This window comes from Labrus mixtus, chromosome 9, assembly GCF_963584025.1.
Source record: "Labrus mixtus chromosome 9, fLabMix1.1, whole genome shotgun sequence".
Taxonomy (NCBI): domain Eukaryota; kingdom Metazoa; phylum Chordata; class Actinopteri; order Labriformes; family Labridae; genus Labrus; species Labrus mixtus.
The window spans coordinates 28,764,413-28,777,288 of NC_083620.1; the positions used below are offsets into that span (position 1 = coordinate 28,764,413).

At 43.6% G+C, this 12,876-nt stretch overlaps 33 non-coding genes across 33 annotated transcripts; all 33 read right to left on the reverse strand.

The window, feature by feature from the left end:
* Positions 1–109: 109 nt before the first annotated feature.
* Positions 110–226, reverse strand: LOC132981341 (U5 spliceosomal RNA). Its single transcript, XR_009674565.1, has one exon. It is a non-coding gene; the product is annotated as a U5 spliceosomal RNA (small nuclear RNA).
* Positions 227–499: 273 nt separating this feature from the next.
* LOC132981104 (U5 spliceosomal RNA) lies at positions 500–616 on the reverse strand. The gene has a single exon (XR_009674335.1). It is a non-coding gene; the product is annotated as a U5 spliceosomal RNA (small nuclear RNA).
* Positions 617–890: 274 nt separating this feature from the next.
* Positions 891–1,006, reverse strand: LOC132981097 (U5 spliceosomal RNA). The gene has a single exon (XR_009674329.1). It is a non-coding gene; the product is annotated as a U5 spliceosomal RNA (small nuclear RNA).
* A 273-nt stretch (positions 1,007–1,279) lies between these two features.
* Positions 1,280–1,396, reverse strand: LOC132981342 (U5 spliceosomal RNA). Its single transcript, XR_009674566.1, has one exon. It is a non-coding gene; the product is annotated as a U5 spliceosomal RNA (small nuclear RNA).
* Positions 1,397–1,669: 273 nt separating this feature from the next.
* LOC132981289 (U5 spliceosomal RNA) lies at positions 1,670–1,786 on the reverse strand. The gene has a single exon (XR_009674513.1). It is a non-coding gene; the product is annotated as a U5 spliceosomal RNA (small nuclear RNA).
* Positions 1,787–2,059: 273 nt separating this feature from the next.
* Positions 2,060–2,176, reverse strand: LOC132981250 (U5 spliceosomal RNA). The gene has a single exon (XR_009674475.1). It is a non-coding gene; the product is annotated as a U5 spliceosomal RNA (small nuclear RNA).
* A 273-nt stretch (positions 2,177–2,449) lies between these two features.
* Positions 2,450–2,566, reverse strand: LOC132981014 (U5 spliceosomal RNA). The gene has a single exon (XR_009674250.1). It is a non-coding gene; the product is annotated as a U5 spliceosomal RNA (small nuclear RNA).
* Positions 2,567–2,839: 273 nt separating this feature from the next.
* On the reverse strand, positions 2,840–2,956 carry LOC132981306 (U5 spliceosomal RNA). The gene has a single exon (XR_009674531.1). It is a non-coding gene; the product is annotated as a U5 spliceosomal RNA (small nuclear RNA).
* A 273-nt stretch (positions 2,957–3,229) lies between these two features.
* Positions 3,230–3,346, reverse strand: LOC132981198 (U5 spliceosomal RNA). Its single transcript, XR_009674425.1, has one exon. It is a non-coding gene; the product is annotated as a U5 spliceosomal RNA (small nuclear RNA).
* A 273-nt stretch (positions 3,347–3,619) lies between these two features.
* On the reverse strand, positions 3,620–3,736 carry LOC132981338 (U5 spliceosomal RNA). Its single transcript, XR_009674562.1, has one exon. It is a non-coding gene; the product is annotated as a U5 spliceosomal RNA (small nuclear RNA).
* Positions 3,737–4,009: 273 nt separating this feature from the next.
* On the reverse strand, positions 4,010–4,126 carry LOC132981094 (U5 spliceosomal RNA). The gene has a single exon (XR_009674326.1). It is a non-coding gene; the product is annotated as a U5 spliceosomal RNA (small nuclear RNA).
* Positions 4,127–4,399: 273 nt separating this feature from the next.
* Positions 4,400–4,516, reverse strand: LOC132981345 (U5 spliceosomal RNA). The gene has a single exon (XR_009674568.1). It is a non-coding gene; the product is annotated as a U5 spliceosomal RNA (small nuclear RNA).
* A 273-nt stretch (positions 4,517–4,789) lies between these two features.
* On the reverse strand, positions 4,790–4,906 carry LOC132981046 (U5 spliceosomal RNA). The gene has a single exon (XR_009674280.1). It is a non-coding gene; the product is annotated as a U5 spliceosomal RNA (small nuclear RNA).
* Positions 4,907–5,179: 273 nt separating this feature from the next.
* LOC132981218 (U5 spliceosomal RNA) lies at positions 5,180–5,296 on the reverse strand. Its single transcript, XR_009674445.1, has one exon. It is a non-coding gene; the product is annotated as a U5 spliceosomal RNA (small nuclear RNA).
* A 277-nt stretch (positions 5,297–5,573) lies between these two features.
* Positions 5,574–5,686, reverse strand: LOC132981133 (U5 spliceosomal RNA). Its single transcript, XR_009674362.1, has one exon. It is a non-coding gene; the product is annotated as a U5 spliceosomal RNA (small nuclear RNA).
* Positions 5,687–5,959: 273 nt separating this feature from the next.
* On the reverse strand, positions 5,960–6,076 carry LOC132981252 (U5 spliceosomal RNA). Its single transcript, XR_009674477.1, has one exon. It is a non-coding gene; the product is annotated as a U5 spliceosomal RNA (small nuclear RNA).
* A 273-nt stretch (positions 6,077–6,349) lies between these two features.
* Positions 6,350–6,466, reverse strand: LOC132981047 (U5 spliceosomal RNA). Its single transcript, XR_009674281.1, has one exon. It is a non-coding gene; the product is annotated as a U5 spliceosomal RNA (small nuclear RNA).
* A 273-nt stretch (positions 6,467–6,739) lies between these two features.
* Positions 6,740–6,856, reverse strand: LOC132981149 (U5 spliceosomal RNA). The gene has a single exon (XR_009674378.1). It is a non-coding gene; the product is annotated as a U5 spliceosomal RNA (small nuclear RNA).
* Positions 6,857–7,133: 277 nt separating this feature from the next.
* LOC132981134 (U5 spliceosomal RNA) lies at positions 7,134–7,246 on the reverse strand. The gene has a single exon (XR_009674363.1). It is a non-coding gene; the product is annotated as a U5 spliceosomal RNA (small nuclear RNA).
* A 273-nt stretch (positions 7,247–7,519) lies between these two features.
* On the reverse strand, positions 7,520–7,636 carry LOC132981334 (U5 spliceosomal RNA). The gene has a single exon (XR_009674558.1). It is a non-coding gene; the product is annotated as a U5 spliceosomal RNA (small nuclear RNA).
* A 273-nt stretch (positions 7,637–7,909) lies between these two features.
* Positions 7,910–8,026, reverse strand: LOC132981285 (U5 spliceosomal RNA). Its single transcript, XR_009674509.1, has one exon. It is a non-coding gene; the product is annotated as a U5 spliceosomal RNA (small nuclear RNA).
* Positions 8,027–8,299: 273 nt separating this feature from the next.
* Positions 8,300–8,416, reverse strand: LOC132981214 (U5 spliceosomal RNA). The gene has a single exon (XR_009674442.1). It is a non-coding gene; the product is annotated as a U5 spliceosomal RNA (small nuclear RNA).
* Positions 8,417–8,689: 273 nt separating this feature from the next.
* LOC132981281 (U5 spliceosomal RNA) lies at positions 8,690–8,806 on the reverse strand. The gene has a single exon (XR_009674505.1). It is a non-coding gene; the product is annotated as a U5 spliceosomal RNA (small nuclear RNA).
* Positions 8,807–9,079: 273 nt separating this feature from the next.
* On the reverse strand, positions 9,080–9,196 carry LOC132981335 (U5 spliceosomal RNA). The gene has a single exon (XR_009674559.1). It is a non-coding gene; the product is annotated as a U5 spliceosomal RNA (small nuclear RNA).
* A 277-nt stretch (positions 9,197–9,473) lies between these two features.
* On the reverse strand, positions 9,474–9,587 carry LOC132981209 (U5 spliceosomal RNA). The gene has a single exon (XR_009674437.1). It is a non-coding gene; the product is annotated as a U5 spliceosomal RNA (small nuclear RNA).
* Positions 9,588–9,860: 273 nt separating this feature from the next.
* Positions 9,861–9,977, reverse strand: LOC132981048 (U5 spliceosomal RNA). The gene has a single exon (XR_009674282.1). It is a non-coding gene; the product is annotated as a U5 spliceosomal RNA (small nuclear RNA).
* Positions 9,978–10,250: 273 nt separating this feature from the next.
* LOC132981295 (U5 spliceosomal RNA) lies at positions 10,251–10,367 on the reverse strand. Its single transcript, XR_009674520.1, has one exon. It is a non-coding gene; the product is annotated as a U5 spliceosomal RNA (small nuclear RNA).
* A 273-nt stretch (positions 10,368–10,640) lies between these two features.
* On the reverse strand, positions 10,641–10,757 carry LOC132981219 (U5 spliceosomal RNA). The gene has a single exon (XR_009674446.1). It is a non-coding gene; the product is annotated as a U5 spliceosomal RNA (small nuclear RNA).
* Positions 10,758–11,030: 273 nt separating this feature from the next.
* LOC132981150 (U5 spliceosomal RNA) lies at positions 11,031–11,147 on the reverse strand. Its single transcript, XR_009674379.1, has one exon. It is a non-coding gene; the product is annotated as a U5 spliceosomal RNA (small nuclear RNA).
* Positions 11,148–11,420: 273 nt separating this feature from the next.
* On the reverse strand, positions 11,421–11,537 carry LOC132981152 (U5 spliceosomal RNA). The gene has a single exon (XR_009674381.1). It is a non-coding gene; the product is annotated as a U5 spliceosomal RNA (small nuclear RNA).
* Positions 11,538–11,810: 273 nt separating this feature from the next.
* LOC132981346 (U5 spliceosomal RNA) lies at positions 11,811–11,927 on the reverse strand. The gene has a single exon (XR_009674569.1). It is a non-coding gene; the product is annotated as a U5 spliceosomal RNA (small nuclear RNA).
* A 273-nt stretch (positions 11,928–12,200) lies between these two features.
* Positions 12,201–12,317, reverse strand: LOC132981153 (U5 spliceosomal RNA). Its single transcript, XR_009674382.1, has one exon. It is a non-coding gene; the product is annotated as a U5 spliceosomal RNA (small nuclear RNA).
* A 273-nt stretch (positions 12,318–12,590) lies between these two features.
* On the reverse strand, positions 12,591–12,707 carry LOC132981154 (U5 spliceosomal RNA). The gene has a single exon (XR_009674383.1). It is a non-coding gene; the product is annotated as a U5 spliceosomal RNA (small nuclear RNA).
* Between the last annotated feature and the right edge of the window lie 169 nt (positions 12,708–12,876).

Consider the following 12,876-nt stretch of genomic DNA (forward strand, 5'->3'; position numbering starts at 1 on the left):
CACAGCAACCGCATAATTGTAAAACCAACCACTAATCACTCTAAAATTTGGTTCACAACCTCTGGGGTAATTGCATTGGATAGGTTATTTGCTTTCTACATAATAGAGAGGCTCAGCTACAAGGCTAAGCCTGCCAAAAATAAGATGAACTCAATAGTGTTCCTCTCCACGGAAGTCTTTAGTAAAAGGCGAAAGACTTGTACGATATGAAGAGAAACCTGAGTATGTCAGGATCATCGTCAAGGGCAGGATAACACACATCGCCCTGGCTACTACACTCACGGGAAACCTGACTTGGCCTGTTGCATACTAGGCCATGTGCATCCCTGTCACAGTCTTTATCCAATGGAATTGCTCTCACCTTGTTGTACACTCTTTCTAATTGGTCATCACAGCAACTGCATAATTGTAAAACTAGCCACTAATCACTCTAAAATGTGACTCTAGATCGCAAGCCAAATTGCATTGGATAGGTTCTTTGCTTTCCACATAATAGAGAGGCTCAGCTACAAGGCTAAGCCTGCCAAAAATAAGTTGAACTCAATAGTGTTCCTCTCCACGGAAGTCTTTAGTAAAAGGCGAAAAACTTGTACGATATGAAGAGAAACCTGAGTATGTCAGGATCGTCGTCAAGGGCAGGATAACACACGTCGCCCTGGCTACTACACTCACGGGAAGCCTGACTTTGCCTGTTGCATACTAGGCCATGTGCATCCCTGTCACAGTCTTTATCCAATGGAATTGCTCTCACCTTGTTGTACACTCTTTCTAATTGGTCATCACAGCAACTGCATAATTGTAAAACTAGCCACTAATCACTCTAAAATGTGACTCTAGATCGCAAGCCAAATTGCATTGGATAGGTTCTTTGCTTTCCACATAACAGAGAGGCTCAGCTACAAGGCTAAGACTGCCAAAAATAAGTTGAACTCAATAGTGTTCCTCTCCACGGAAGTCTTTAGTAAAAGGCGAAAGACTTGTACGATATGAAGAGAAACCCGAGTATGTCAGGATTATCGTCAAGGGCAGGATAACACACGTCGCCCTGGCTACTACACTCACGGGAAGCCTGACTTGGCCTGTTGCATACTAGGCCATGTGCATCCCTGTCACAATCTTTATCCAATGGAATTGCTCTCACCTTGTTGTACACTCTTTCTAATTGGTCATCACAGCAACTGCATAATTGTAAAACCAACCACTAATCACTCTAAAATTTGGCTCACAACCTCTGGGGTAATTGCATTGGATAGGTTATTTGCTTTCTACATAATAGAGAGGCTCAGCTACAAGGCTAAGCCTGCCAAAAATAAGATGAACTCAATAGTGTTCCTCTCCACGGAAGTCTTTAGTAAAAGGCGAAAGACTTGTACGATATGAAGAGAAACCTGAGTATGTCAGGATCATCGTCAAGGGCAGGATAACACACGTCGCCCTGGCTACTACACTCACGGGAAGCCTGACTTGGCCTGTTGCATACTAGGCCATGTGCATCCCTGTCACAGTCTTTATCCAATGGAATTGCTCTCACCTTGTTGTACACTCTTTCTAATTGGTCATCACAGCAACCGCATAATTGTAAAACTAGCCACTAATTACTCTAAAATTTGGCTCACAACCTCTGGGGTAATTGCATTGGATAGGTTATTTGCTTTCTACATAATAGAGAGGCTCAGCTACAAGGCTAAGCCTGCCAAAAATAAGTTGAACTCAGTAGTGTTCCTCTCCACGGAAGTCTTTAGTAAAAGGCGAAAGACTTGTACGATATGAAGATAAACCCGAGTATGTCAGGATTATCGTCAAGGGCAGGATAACACACGTCGCCCTGGCTACTACACTCACGGTAAGCCTGACTTGGCCTGTTGCATACTAGGCCATGTGCATCCCTGTCACAGTCTTTATCCAATGGAATTGCTCTCACCTTGTTGTACACTCTTTCTAATTGGTCATCACAGCAGCTGCATAATTGTAAAACTAGCCACAAATCACTCTAAAATTTGGCTCACGACCTCTGGGGTAATTGCATTGGATAGGTTCTTTGCTTTCCACATAATAGAGAGGCTCAGCTACAAGGCTAAGCCTGCCAAAAATAAGTTGAACTCAATAGCGTTCCTCTCCACGGAAGTCTTTAGTAAAAGGCGAAAGACTTGTATGATATGAAGAGAAACCTGAGTAAGTCAGGATCGTCCTCAAGGGCAGGATAACACACGTCGCCCTGGCTACTACACTCACGGGAAGCCTGACTTGGCCTGTTGCATACTAGGCCATGTGCATCCCTGTCACAGTCTTTATCCAATGGAATTGCTCTCACCTTGTTGTACACTCTTTCTAATTGGTCATCACAGCAGCTGCATAATTGTAAAACTAGCCACAAATCACTCTAAAATTTGGCTCACGACCTCTGGGGTAATTGCATTGGATAGGTTCTTTGCTTTCCACATAATAGAGAGGCTCAGCTACAAGGCTAAGCCTGCCAAAAATAAGTTGAACTCAATAGTGTTCCTCTCCACGGAAGTCTTTAGTAAAAGGCGAAAGACTTGTACGATATGAAGAGAAACCCGAGTATGTCAGGATTATCGTCAAGGGCAGGATAACACACGTCGCCCTGGCTACTACACTCACGGGAAGCCTGACTTGGCCTGTTACATACTAGGCCATGTGCATCCCTGTCACAGTCTTTATCCAATGGAATTGCTCTCACCTTGTTGTACACTCTTTCTAATTGGTCATCACAGCAACTGCATAATTGTAAAACCAACCACTAATCACTCTAAAATTTGGCTCACAACCTCTGGGGTAATTGCATTGGATAGGTTATTTGCTTTCTACATAATAGAGAGGCTCAGCTACAAGGCTAAGCCTGCCAAAAATAAGATGAACTCAATAGTGTTCCTCTCCACTGAAGTCTTTAGTAAAAGGCGAAAGACTTGTACGATATGAAACGAAACCTGAGTATGTCAGGATCATCGTCAAGGGCAGGATAACACACGTCGCCCTGGCTACTACACTCACGGGAAGCCTGACTTGGCCTGTTACATACTAGGCCATGTGCATCCCTGTCACAGTCTTTATCCAATGGAATTGCTCTCACCTTGTTGTACACTCTTTCTAATTGGTCATCACAGCAACTGCATAATTGTAAAACTAGCCACTAATCACTCTAAAATGTGACTCTAGATCGCAAGCCAAATTGCATTGGATAGGTTCTTTGCTTTCCACATAATAGAGAGGCTCAGCTACAAGGCTAAGCCTGCCAAAAATAAGTTGAACTCAATATTGTTCCTCTCCACGGAAGTCTTTAGTAAAAGGCGAAAGACTTGTACGATATGAAGAGAAACCTGAGTATGTCAGGATCATCGTCAAGGGCAGGATAACACACGTCGCCCTGGCCACTACACTCACGGGAAGCCTGACTTGGCCTGTTGCATACTAGGCCATGTGCATCCCTGTCACAGTCTTTATCCAATGGAATTGCTCTCACCTTGTTGTACACTCTTTCTAATTGGTCATCACAGCAACTGCATAATTGTAAAACTAGCCACTAATCACTCTAAAATGTGACTTTGGATCGCAAGCCAAATTGCATTGGATAGGTTCTTTGCTTTCCACATAATAGAGAGGCTCAGCTACAAGGCTAAGCCTGCCAAAAATAAGTTGAACTCAATAGTGTTCCTCTCCACGGAAGTCTTTAGTAAAAGGCAAAAGACTTGTACGATATGAAGAGAAACCTGAGTATGTCAGCATCATCGTCAAGGGCAGGATAACACACGTCGCCCTGGCTACTACACTCACGGGAAGCCTGACTTTGCCTGTTGCATACTAGGCCATGTGCATCCCTGTCACAGTCTTTATCCAATGGAATTGCTCTCACCTTGTTGTACACTCTTTCTAATTGGTCATCACAGCAACTGCATAATTGTAAAACTAGCCACTAATCACTCTAAAATGTGACTCTAGATCGCAAGCCAAATTGCATTGGATAGGTTCTTTGCTTTCCACATAACAGAGAGGCTCAGCTACAAGGCTAAGCCTGCCAAAAATAACTTGAACTCAATAGTGTTCCTCTCCACGGAAGTCTTTAGTAAAAGGCGAAAGACTTGTACGATATGAAGAGAAACCCGAGTATGTCAGGATTATCGTCAAGGGCAGGATAACACACGTCGCCCTGGCTACTACACTCACGGGAAGCCTGACTTGGCCTGTTGCATACTAGGCCATGTGCATCCCTGTCACAATCTTCATCCAATGGAATTGCTCTCACCTTGTTGTACACTCTTTCTAATTGGTCATCACAGCAACTGCATAATTGTAAAACCAACCACTAATCACTCTAAAATTTGGCTCACAACCTCTGGGGTAATTGCATTGGATAGGTTATTTGCTTTCTACATAATAGAGAGGCTCAGCTACAAGGCTAAGCCTGCCAAAAATAAGATGAACTCAATAGTGTTCCTCTCCACGGAAGTCTTTAGTAAAAGGCGAAAGACTTGTACGATATGAAGAGAAACCTGAGTATGTCAGGATCATCGTCAAGGGCAGGATAACACACGTCGCCCTGGCTACTACACTCACGGGAAGCCTGACTTGGCCTGTTGCATACTAGGCCATGTGCATCCCTGTCACAGTCTTTATCCAATGGAATTGCTCTCACCTTGTTGTACACTCTTTCTAATTGGTCATCACAGCAACCGCATAATTGTAAAACTAGCCACTAATTACTCTAAAATTTGGCTCACAACCTCTGGGGTAATTGCATTGGATAGGTTATTTGCTTTCTACATAATAGAGAGGCTCAGCTACAAGGCTAAGCCTGCCAAAAATAAGATGAACTCAATAGTGTTCCTCTCCACGGAAGTCTTTAGTAAAAGGCGAAAGACTTGTACGATATGAAGAGAAACCCGAGTATGTCAGGATCATCGTCAAGGGCAGGATAACACACATCGCCCTGGCTACTACACTCACGGGAAACCTGACTTGGCCTGTTGCATACTAGGCCATGTGCATCCCTGTCACAGTCTTTATCCAATGGAATTGCTCTCACCTTGTTGTACACTCTTTCTAATTGGTCATCACAGCAACCGCATAATTGTAAAACTAGCCACTAATTACTCTAAAATTTGGCTCACAACCTCTGGGGTAATTGCATTGGATAGGTTATTTGCTTTCTACATAATAGAGAGGCTCAGCTACAAGGCTAAGCCTGCCAAAAATAAGATGAACTCAATAGTGTTCCTCTCCATGGAAGTCTTTAGTAAAAGGCGAAAGACTTGTACGATATGAAGAGAAACCTGAGTATGTCAGGATCATCGTCAAGGGCAGGATAACACACATCGCCCTGGCTACTACACTCACGGGAAACCTGACTTGGCCTGTTGCATACTAGGCCATGTGCATCCCTGTCACAGTCTTTATCCAATGGAATTGCTCTCACCTTGTTGTACACTCTTTCTAATTGGTCATCACAGCAACTGCATAATTGTAAAACTAGCCACTAATCACTCTAAAATGTGACTCTAGATCGCAAGCCAAATTGCATTGGATAGGTTCTTTGCTTTCCACATAACAGAGAGGATCAGCTACAAGGCTAAGCCTGCCAAAAATAACTTGAACTCAATAGTGTTCCTCTCCACGGAAGTCTTTAGTAAAAGGCGAAAGACTTGTACGATATGAAGAGAAACCCGAGTATGTCAGGATTATCGTCAAGGGCAGGATAACACACGTCGCCCTGGCTACTACACTCACGGGAAGCCTGACTTGGCCTGTTGCATACTAGGCCATGTGCATCCCTGTCACAGTCTTTATCCAATGGAATTGCTCTCACCTTGTTGTACACTCTTTCTAATTGGTCATCACAGCAACCGCATAATTGTAAAACTAGCCACTAATTACTCTAAAATTTGGCTCACAACCTCTGGGGTAATTGCATTGGATAGGTTATTTGCTTTCTACATAATAGAGAGGCTCAGCTACAAGGCTAAGCCTGCCAAAAATAAGATGAACTCGATAGTGTTCCTCTCCATGGAAGTCTTTAGTAAAAGGCGAAAGACTTGTACGATATGAAGAGAAACCTGAGTATGTCAGGATCATCGTCAAGGGCAGGATAACACACATCGCCCTGGCTACTACACTCACGGGAAGCCTGACTTGGCCTGTTGCATACTAGGCCATGTGCATCCCTGTCACAGTCTTTATCCAATGGAATTGCTCTCACCTTGTTGTACACTCTTTCTAATTGGTCATCACAGCAACTGCATAATTGTAAAACTAGCCACTAATCACTCTAAAATGTGACTCTAGATCGCAAGCCAAATTGCATTGGATAGGTTCTTTGCTTTCCACATAATAGAGAGGCTCAGCTACAAGGCTAAGCCTGCCAAAAATAAGATGAACTCAATAGTGTTCCTCTCCACGGAAGTCTTTAGTAAAAGGCGAAAGACTTGTACGATATGAAGAGAAACCCGAGTATGTCAGGATTATCGTCAAGGGCAGGATAACACACGTCGCCCTGGCTACTACACTCACGGGAAACCTGACTTGGCCTGTTGCATACTAGGCCATGTGCATCCCTGTCACAGTCTTTATCCAATGGAATTGCTCTCACCTTGTTGTACACTCTTTCTAATTGGTCATCACAGCAACTGCATAATTGTAAAACTAGCCACTAATCACTCTAAAATGTGACTCTAGATCGCAAGCCAAATTGCATTGGATAGGTTCTTTGCTTTCCACATAATAGAGAGGCTCAGCTACAAGGCTAAGCCTGCCAAAAATAACTTGAACTCAATAGTGTTCCTCTCCACGGAAGTCTTTAGTAAAAGGCGAAAAACTTGTACGATATGAAGAGAAACCTGAGTATGTCAGGATCGTCGTCAAGGGCAGGATAACACACGTCGCCCTGGCTACTACACTCACGGGAAGCCTGACTTGGCCTGTTGCATACTAGGCCATGTGCATCCCTGTCACAGTCTTTATCCAATGGAATTGCTCTCACCTTGTTGTACACTCTTTCTAATTGGTCATCACAGCAACTGCATAATTGTAAAACTAGCCACTAATCACTCTAAAATGTGACTCTAGATCGCAAGCCAAATTGCATTGGATAGGTTCTTTGCTTTCCACATAACAGAGAGGATCAGCTACAAGGCTAAGCCTGCCAAAAATAACTTGAACTCAATAGTGTTCCTCTCCACGGAAGTCTTTAGTAAAAGGCGAAAGACTTGTACGATATGAAGAGAAACCCGAGTATGTCAGGATTATCGTCAAGGGCAGAATAACACACGTCGCCCTGGCTACTACACTCACGGGAAGCCTGACTTGGCATGTTGCATACTAGGCCATGTGCATCCCTGTCACAGTCTTTATCCAATGGAATTGCTCTCACCTTGTTGTACACTCTTTCTAATTGGTCATCACAGCAGCTGCATAATTGTAAAACTAGCCACTAATCACTCTAAAATGTGACTCTAGATCGCAAGCCAAATTGCATTGGATAGGTTCTTTGCTTTCCACATAATAGAGAGGCTCAGCTACAAGGCTAAGCCTGCCAAAAATAAGTTGAACTCAATAGTGTTCCTCTCCACGGAAGTCTTTAGTAAAAGGCGAAAGACTTGTACGATATGAAGAGAAACCTGAGTATGTCAGGATCATCGTCAAGGGCAGGATAACACACGTCGCCCTGGCTACTACACTCACGGGAAGCCTGACTTGGCCTGTTGCATACTAGGCCATGTGCATCCCTGTCACAGTCTTTATCCAATGGAATTGCTCTCACCTTGTTGTACACTCTTTCTAATTGGTCATCACAGCAACCGCATAATTGTAAAACCAACCACTAATCACTCTAAAATTTGGCTCACAACCTCTGGGGTAATTGCATTGGATAGGTTCTTTGCTTTCTACATAATAGAGAGGCTCAGCTACAAGACTAAGCCTGCCAAAAATAACTTGAAGTCAATAGTGTTCCTCTCCACGGAAGTCTTTAGTAAAAGGCGAAAGACTTGTACGATATGAAGAGAAACCCGAGTATGTCAGGATTATCGTCAAGGGCAGAATAACACACGTCGCCCTGGCTACTACACTCACGGGAAGCCTGACTTGGCATGTTGCATACTAGGCCATGTGCATCCCTGTCACAGTCTTTATCCAATGGAATTGCTCTCACCTTGTTGTACACTCTTTCTAATTGGTCATCACAGCAGCTGCATAATTGTAAAACTAGCCACTAATCACTCTAAAATGTGACTCTAGATCGCAAGCCAAATTGCATTGGATAGGTTCTTTGCTTTCCACATAATAGAGAGGCTCAGCTACAAGGCTAAGCCTGCCAAAAATAAGTTGAACTCAATAGTGTTCCTCTCCATGGAAGTCTTTAGTAAAAGGCGAAAGACTTGTACGATATGAAGAGAAACCTGAGTATGTCAGGATCATCGTCAAGGGCAGGATAACACACGTCGCCCTGGCTACTACACTCACGGGAAGCCTGACTTGGCCTGTTGCATACTAGGCCATGTGCATCCCTGTCACAGTCTTTATCCAATGGAATTGCTCTCACCTTGTTGTACACTCTTTCTAATTGGTCATCACAGCAACCGCATAATTGTAAAACCAACCACTAATCACTCTAAAATTTGGCTCACAACCTCTGGGGTAATTGCATTGGATAGGTTCTTTGCTTTCTACATAATAGAGAGGCTCAGCTACAAGACTAAGCCTGCCAAAAATAAGATGAACTCAATAGTGTTCCTCTCCACGGAAGTCTTTAGTAAAAGGCGAAAGACTTGTACGATATGAAGAGAAACCTGAGTATGTCAGGATCATCGTCAAGGGCAGGATAACACACATCGCCCTGGCTACTACACTCACGGGAAACCTGACTTGGCCTGTTGCATACTAGGCCATGTGCATCCCAGTCACAGTCTTTATCCAATGGAATTGCTCTCACCTTGTTGTACACTCTTTCTAATTGGTCATCACAGCAACTGCATAATTGTAAAACTAGCCACTAATCACTCTAAAATGTGACTCTAGATCGCAAGCCAAATTGCATTGGATAGGTTCTTTGCTTTCCACATAATAGAGAGGCTCAGCTACAAGGCTAAGCCTGCCAAAAATAAGTTGAACTCAATAGTGTTCCTCTCCACGGAAGTCTTTAGTAAAAGGCGAAAGACTTGTACGATATGAAGAGAAACCTGAGTATGTCAGGATCGTCGTCAAGGGCAGGATAACACACGTCGCCCTGGCTACTACACTCACGGGAAGCCTGACTTGGCCTGTTGCATACTAGGCCATGTGCATCCCTGTCACAATCTTTATCCAATGGAATTGCTCTCACCTTGTTGTACACTCTCTCTAATTGGTCATCACAGCAACTGCATAATTGTAAAACTAGCCACTAATGACTCTAAAATGTCTCTCTAGATCTCAAGCCAAATTGCATTGGATAAGTTCTTTGCTTTCCACATAATAGAGAGGCTCAGCTACAAGGCTAAGCCTGCCAAAAAATAAGTTGAACTCAATAGTGTTCCTCTCCACGGAAGTCTTTAGTAAAAGGCGAAAGACTTGTACGATATGAAGAGAAACCCGAGTATGTCAGGATTATCGTCAAGGGCAGGATAACACACGTCGCCCTGGCTACTACACTCACGGGAAGCCTGACTTGGCCTGTTGCATACTAGGCCATGTGCATCCCTGTCACAATCTTTATCCAATGGAATTGCTCTCACCTTGTTGTACACTCTTTCTAATTGGTCATCACAGCAACTGCATAATTGTAAAACCAACCACTAATCACTCTAAAATGTGACTCTAGATCACAAGCCAAATTGCATTGGATAGGTTCTTTGCTTTCCACATAATAGAGAGGCTCAGCTACAAGGCTAAGCCTGCCAAAAATAAGATGAACTCAATAGTGTTCCTCTCCACGGAAGTCTTTAGTAAAAGGCGAAAGACTTGTACGATATGAAGAGAAACCCGAGTATGTCAGGATTATCGTCAAGGGCAGGATAACACACGTCGCCCTGGCCACTACACTCACGGGAAGCCTGACTTGGCCTGTTGCATACTAGGCCATGTGCATCCCTGTCACAGTCTTTATCCAATGGAATTGCTCTCACCTTGTTGTACACTCTTTCTAATTGGTCATCACAGCAACTGCATAATTGTAAAACTAGCCACTAATCACTCTAAAATGTGACTCTAGATCGCAAGCCAAATTGCATTGGATAGGTTCTTTGCTTTCCACATAATAGAGAAGCTCAGCTACAAGGCTAAGCCTGCCAAAAATAAGTTGAACTCAATAGTGTTCCTCGCCACGGAAGTCTTTAGTAAAAGGCGAAACACTTGTACGATATGAAGAGAAACCTGAGTATGTCAGGATCGTCGTCAAGGGCAGGATAACACACGTCGCCCTGGCTACTACACTCACGGGAAGCCTGACTTTGCCTGTTGCATACTAGGCCATGTGCATCCCTGTCACAGTCTTTATCCAATGGAATTGCTCTCACCTTGTTGTACACTCTTTCTAATTGGTCATCATAGCAACTGCATAATTGTAAAACTAGCCAATAATCACTCTAAAATGTGACTCTAGATCACAAGCCAAATTGCATTGGATAGGTTCTTTGCTTTCCACATAATAGAGAGGCTCAGCTACAAGGCTAAGCCTGCCAAAAATAAGATGAACTCAATAGTGTTCCTCTCCATGGAAGTCTTTAGTAAAAGGCGAAAGACTTGTACGATATGAAGAGAAACCTGAGTATGTCAGGATCATCGTCAAGGGCAGGATAACACACATCGCCCTGGCTACTACACTCACGGGAAACCTGACTTGGCCTGTTGCATACTAGGCCATGTGCATCCCTGTCACAGTCTTTATCCAATGGAATTGCTCTCACCTTGTTGTACACTCTTTCTAATTGGTCATCACAGCAACTGCATAATTGTAAAACTAGCCACTAATCACTCTAAAATGTGACTCTAGATCGCAAGCCAAATTGCATTGGATAGGTTCTTTGCTTTCCACATAATAGAGAGGCTCAGCTACAAGGCTAAGCCTGCCAAAAATAACTTGAACTCAATAGTGTTCCTCTCCACGGAAGTCTTTAGTAAAAGGCGAAAAACTTGTACGATATGAAGAGAAACCTGAGTATGTCAGGATCGTCGTCAAGGGCAGGATAACACACGTCGCCCTGGCTACTACACTCACGGGAAGCCTGACTTTGCCTGTTGCATACTAGGCCATGTGCATCCCTGTCACAGTCTTTATCCAATGGAATTGCTCTCACCTTGTTGTACACTCTTTCTAATTGGTCATCACAGCAACTGCATAATTGTAAAACTAGCCACTAATCACTCTAAAATGTGACTCTAGATCGCAAGCCAAATTGCATTGGATAGGTTCTTTGCTTTCCACATAATAGAGAGGCTCAGCTACAAGGCTAAGCCTGCCAAAAATAACTTGAACTCAATAGTGTTCCTCTCCACGGAAGTCTTTAGTAAAAGGCGAAAAACTTGTACGATATGAAGAGAAACCTGAGTATGTCAGGATCGTCGTCAAGGGCAGGATAACACACGTCGCCCTGGCTACTACACTCACGGGAAGCCTGACTTGGCCTGTTGCATACTAGGCCATGTGCATCCCTGTCACAGTCTTTATCCAATGGAATTGCTCTCACCTTGTTGTACACTCTTTCTAATTGGTCATCATAGCAACTGCATAATTGTAAAACTAGCCAATAATCACTCTAAAATGTGACTCTAGATCACAAGCCAAATTGCATTGGATAGGTTCTTTGCTTTCCACATAATAGAGAGGCTCAGCTACAAGGCTAAGCCTGCCAAAAATAAGATGAACTCAATAGTGTTCCTCTCCACGGAAGTCTTTAGTAAAAGGCGAAAGACTTGTACGATATGAAGAGAAACCTGAGTATGTCAGGATCATCGTCAAGGGCAGGATAACACACATCGCCCTGGCTACTACACTCACGGGAAACCTGACTTGGCCTGTTGCATACTAGGCCATGTGCATCCCTGTCACAGTCTTTATCCAATGGAATTGCTCTCACCTTGTTGTACACTCTTTCTAATTGGTCATCACAGCAACTGCATAATTGTAAAACTAGCCACTAATCACTCTAAAATGTGACTCTAGATCGCAAGCCAAATTGCATTGGATAGGTTCTTTGCTTTCCACATAATAGAGAGGCTCAGCTACAAGGCTAAGCCTGCCAAAAATAACTTGAACTCAATAGTGTTCCTCTCCACGGAAGTCTTTAGTAAAAGGCGAAAAACTTGTACGATATGAAGAGAAACCTGAGTATGTCAGGATCGTCGTCAAGGGCAGGATAACACACGTCGCCCTGGCTACTACACTCACGGGAAGCCTGACTTTGCCTGTTGCATACTAGGCCATGTGCATCCCTGTCACAGTCTTTATCCAATGGAATTGCTCTCACCTTGTTGTACACTCTTTCTAATTGGTCATCACAGCAACTGCATAATTGTAAAACTAGCCACTAATCACTCTAAAATGTGACTCTAGATCGCAAGCCAAATTGCATTGGATAGGTTCTTTGCTTTCCACATAATAGAGAGGCTCAGCTACAAGGCTAAGCCTGCCAAAAATAACTTGAACTCAATAGTGTTCCTCTCCACGGAAGTCTTTAGTAAAAGGCGAAAAACTTGTACGATATGAAGAGAAACCTGAGTATGTCAGGATCGTCGTCAAGGGCAGGATAACACACGTCGCCCTGGCTACTACACTCACGGGAAGCCTGACTTGGCCTGTTGCATACTAGGCCATGTGCATCCCTGTCACAGTCTTTATCCAATGGAATTGCTCTCACCTTGTTGTACACTCTTTCTAATTGGTCATCACAG